Here is a 5684-nt window from a genome sequence, read left to right on the forward strand (position 1 = left end):
CCAAATTCTTTTTGCAATCAGTAATATTAAGATCTATATTTAGTTTATATGTGGCATGGTTATTTTCCTGTCCAATGTTTAGAACCTTTCGTTTGTCTATATTAAACTGCATATGCCACTTCTCCAACCACTGCATCAGTCTATTCAAATCTTCCTGGAGTGCTCTAATGTCCTCGTCAGAATGAATTCGTCAGCCTATTTCGGTGTCATTGGCAAACTTGCTTATACGTATTGCTATTTATTCCCTCATCTATGCCGTTTATGTAGACTGAACAAGGGGCCCAACACTGACCCCTGAGGAACACTGCTAGTGATGCTACCCAACTCTGATTTCTCCCTATTTATGCAAACTCTCTGCTGCCTGTCAACCATGCCTTAATTTTCCTCAATAGTCTCTGTGTGGGACTATCAAAAGCCTTTCTGAAGTCCATATACACATCATAATCATTACCATGATCTACCTAAGTGAAAAAAGTTAATAAATTCGTAAGGCAGGAACATCCTTTTGTAACACTGTGCTGAGATTCGTTGATCAATTTATGCTTTTCAAGATGGCTACGAATTGCCTCGGCAATTGATTTCATAAATTTTACCATTATGGAGGTTAAGCTTATTGGTCTATAGTTCGAAGCTAAGGACCTGTCACCTGCTTTGTAGTGATTATTATAATCAAAGAAGCACTAAACCAACAAGGGTCATACAGTGCTGCGGGGTAGAAAACAGTGCTGGAGCTATAAACAGCTAGGTAGAAAGGGAATCTGCCACAAAGCTTACCTCCTTCAGTTGTCACCTCCCAGAACCAACAGGCAGCCTCTGGAGATACACCCGTCATCTGCAGGACACCCCATCCACTTCTCGGAAATCCAGAAAGGGAGCAGGACGCCTCCAGATAATCCAGATTCCACGACAAACTACACCACACCTGAGGAACCTTATGGAGAGGGAAGAACTCCAGCACACTTCACACTTCCCCCTACCAAGAAACCGTAATGCCAGAGGGAAGGACCCCAGAGGCTACAAACGGGACGGGAAAAAGGGGAAGGGTTGGGAAGGGAGAGGAAAGGGAAAAGGGGGAGATCAGGAGGATGAGATAGGAATGGGAGAATTGAGGGGGGGGGGGTAATTAGGTTCAATCTGAGGAAGGAGACCAAAAGGTCTAATTCCTCAGACCAAGAGACTCTTCACCTCACCAAGGAGCTTCCCTTGAAGAGGAGTTTGTAGTGATATGTTGAAAAGATTAGCCTAAGGTTTGCTAAGCTCCTCTTTATATTTATTTAGAACCCTTGCATACAGTTCATCAGGGCCTGGGGATTTGTTAAGTTTTAATTTATCTATTTGCCTAAGGACCATGTCACTTGTGACCCTAATTGTGCATAGTTAATCGTATGTTCTACAAAATTTATTATTTCTGGAATATCGCTAGTATCTTCCTGTGTAAAAACTGAGAGGAAGTGTTAAAAGTTCTACACATTTTCTTACCACTGTCGGTGAGCTGACCCGAGCAACTTTTGAGTGGGCCTGTCTTGTCCCTAATCTTGCTTCTGTATACCCGAAAGAATCTTTTTGGGTTAGTCTTTGATTTCCTTGCAATTTCAACCTCATAATCTTTCTTTGCTTTTCTTATTCCCTTTTTTATTACCTAAATATATTGATTTCTTAATTGCCCTTCTCCTCTTTTGATTCGCCTATATATGCCTCTCTTTTGACCAATGAGATGTTTTAATCTATTGCTTATCCATTTAGGATCATTTTTGTTTGATCTGATTTCCCTATTCGGAACATGTCTGAGGAGCTAGAACTATGGTCTGGAAAACGTCATATTGGCATCCATCACCACCTACCTGACCTATAGTCAGGTCATTCCAATTCAGCCCACCCAGGTAATTTTTCAGTCCTATGAAATCAACCAAGCAGAAGTCAGGGACAGAGACTTGATTGCCATTATTCGGGTAATTCCACACATTAAAACTGAGTGATATGTTGTCACTTTAAAAAAAAAAAAAAAGTCCCCAGGTTCATCATTAACCTCAAGTAGATAAATGGTTCAGAGAACCAACAAGTTGATAAATTAGACACATGTGCAACATTTGGGTATCTTTAAAGATACCCAAATGCTGCACATGTGTCTAATTTATCATTAACCTCAAGATTATTAATTAGTGATTTCCTGCTGGTAAGAACCAAGTCAAGCAGGTCATTTCCTCTAGTTGGTTCTGCCACAAACTGTTTAAAAAAAAAAATCCTTAATTGTATCAATTAAGTCACTTGACTCTTAATTTCCTGTCAAATTGCCCCAGTCAATTTGTCCAAAGTTAAATTCTCCCATTAGCACAACATTTTCATATGTAGATGCCTTACGAATTTTGTCCCATAGAAGTTTACTGCACTTCCTATCAAGGTTTGGGGGTTTATAAATCACACCCAAAATTAGCTTTTCACAGCCCTCAAGAAGCTGTAACCAAAGAGATTCAGTGGCCGACGCTTATAATTTTATATCTTGTCTAACACAACAATTTAAATTATCTCTGACATACATTGCTACTCCACCGCCCTGTGACCTGGCGGCAAAAGCTCTCACTTCACACACTGGGTTCGATTCCTGGTGGGGTGGAAACATTTCAACGCGTTTCCTTACACATGTTGTCCTGTTCACCTAGCAAGTGGGTACCTGGGTGTTAGTCGATTGGGGGACAAGATTGAAGACCCCAATGGAAATAAGACAGTCCCTCGATGGCGCACTGCCTTTCTTGGGTTATCCTGGGTGACTAACCCTCCCTGGAACTATTATGTACCCTTGTAATCTTTTGATATTAAACTCAATTAAACTAACAGGCAGGAGGTGGGAGGCATGTGACTAACCTGGCACATTTATCCAGCACTTGGCAACACCTTGAGTTGTCCAGCCCAGCTCATTACAATACTGAATATCAGATCTTAGAGAATGTACAGTAGCTATCAGTGAACCATCTCCTACCTACATTACCAGAGGTATACCTTGTCTCTGAAGTGTCATAATGGGTATGATCAATTTACTTTGAATGACCACTTCAAAATATACTAAACTGTCATTTAGCAGGTCTGATCTGGGCTGTTATTAGTAGGCTGACAACCCTAAAATATGTAGGATATCATTTAGTCTGGATATGATTCCTGGAGATGGAAAGTACAGTGCCAGCACTCTGAAGGAGGGGTGTTAATGTTGCAGTTTTATAACTGTAGTGTAAGCATGCCTCTGACAAGACAGTGATGGAGTGAATGATGATGAAAGTTTTTCTTTTTCGGGCCACCCTGCCTTGGTGGGAAACGGCTAATGTGTTAATAAAATAAAAATAATAAATAACTGTACATATAGTATTGTGTGTATTACCATAATCAAAACAAAGCACTAAACCCACTATGGTGAAGTATTGTCTATAGCTTGGAGTATACTAGGAATTATTATTAATACCTTGTCTCTAGGCTACAGATTATCATTATTTATAAGTAACAATATTCACCAACACCGAGATCCATGGTCCTTGAAGTGTGCCTCAAGGATCAAGTTAGCCAGGTGCAGCCATCCCAGAATTGACCTTAGCTAGGGACACTCCACGGTCAACAAAGTCTCCTCCAAACACCTGCATGTGACACTGCTCCTGTTACTCCTCTGTCCATTTTTTTCAACAAACAGGCTGTATCCCACCGAGGCAGGGTGACCTAAAAAAGAAAAACAAAACTCTTTCTTTTTAAATTTAGTAATAAGTAAAGGAAGAGTTACTAGCCCCTTGCTCCCGGCATTTTAGTTGCCTCTTACAACACACATGGCTTACGGAGGGAGAATTCCATTCTGCTTCCCTGTGGAGTTTCTCCACTTCTTTTTTCTTTCCTTGAACAAACCGGCCGTATCCCACTGAAGCAGGGTGGCCCAAAAAGAAAAACAAAAGTTTCTTTTTTTTTTTTTTCAACAAGTCGGCCGTCTCCCACCGAGGCAGGGTGACCCAAAAAGAAAGAAAATCCCCAAAAAGAAAATACTTTCATCATCATTCAACACTTTCACTTCACTCACACATAATCACTGTTTTTCTCTTTTTAACTATAGTAATGTATACAGGAGAAGGGGTTACTAGGCCCTTCCTCCCGGCATTTTAGTCACCTCTTACAACATGCATGGCTTACGGAGGAATAATTCTGTTCTACTTCCCCATGGAGATAGGAAATAAACAAGAACAAGAACTAGAAAGAAAATAGAAGAAAACCCAGAGGGGTGTGTATATATATCCTTGTACATGTATGTGTAGTGTGACCTAAGTGTAAGTAGAAGTAGCAAGACGTACCTGAAATCTTGCATGTGTATGAGACAGAAAAAAGACACCAGCAATCCTACCATCATGTAAAACAATTACAGGTTTCCATTTTACACTAACCTGGCAGGACGGTAGTACCTCCCTGGGCGGTTGCTGTCTACCAACCTACTACCTACATTCTCCACTTATATTCACAACAAAAATTACATGGAAATTTATGAGGGGAAAAATAACTCACAGCATGAGACCAGTAAATTTTTCACACCAAATACTTACAAGTTTCCACAAAAAGGCTCCTGATCCAAGAAACTCAAGTGCTTTTCCTGGAATTGAACCCAGTTACTTCCAGGCGCTGTATTATTCTTAGGAGTTCGGGATCTTGTTTGAATATAGTAATATGCATTAAAATTATTATTTAAACACCTGATTATTCAAATTAAGGCATGAACATTTATATATGGAAATCAAGATATGAAAATAAGAAACTTGTTTCAAAATGACAGTTTAATACATTCAGTGATAAGGTACATTTATACCAAAAATATGGCCCAAGGGTGCAGAGTTGAGTGTGTGGGCCGAGTCTTGAGAAGAGCTGACTCACAGGTTGGCTCCCTCCACTGACTCTCAAAACTGCTGGCAATGGTGAGTTTGCTTTACAACACAACAAGGAACAAACTTGAACGCAAAAAATAACACAAGTGTTTGAGACCCTCTAGAAACACAGGGGGACAAAATTTATACAATAAATGCAAAAAACAGTCTGTAGGTCACTACTTCCAGAACTATAACAAGGTTCATATAATGCCATTGCCATGCAAAAGTCTGTGAATCCTTGAAGATTTCTCATACTTTAACACTGGATAAATGCTTCGTAACAGAGTATATAATACACCAACAAGAATTCTTTATCACATGCTGACCCTTCAAAATTGAAATTGGTACATTTTGTGCACTGTGAGTATTTTATGTTTTTAGAAATCTCCAAGTGTATATCACATCTATTAAGTAAAAACCAGAATATTCACCGATAGAAAGCTTGACCGTACGATGTCCAACCACAGCAATATGGATGACACAACACTTAATATAAAATCTGGTCATTCCTTGGCCACCTACAAAAATACATAATTCGATAGATATTCCTTCCAGATTCAGACGGTGTCGTCTTGATCTTACCACAACATTAGTGTCGTGTTGGTCGCCTGACACTTAACGTGTTGACCTCACTAATGTTGTGTGTCAACCTCAACGTTGTGTCAACCTCACAACACTTATGTTGTACATCAACCTCATGACACTTAATATCGTGTGTTGGCAGCACTAATGTAGTGTCGACTTTGTGACGCTTAACGTGGTACGAAGACCACTCAACAATAATGCTGTCTGCACACTCACAGAGGT

This window comes from Cherax quadricarinatus, chromosome 94, assembly GCF_038502225.1.
Source record: "Cherax quadricarinatus isolate ZL_2023a chromosome 94, ASM3850222v1, whole genome shotgun sequence".
Classification (NCBI taxonomy): Eukaryota; Metazoa; Arthropoda; class Malacostraca; order Decapoda; family Parastacidae; genus Cherax; species Cherax quadricarinatus.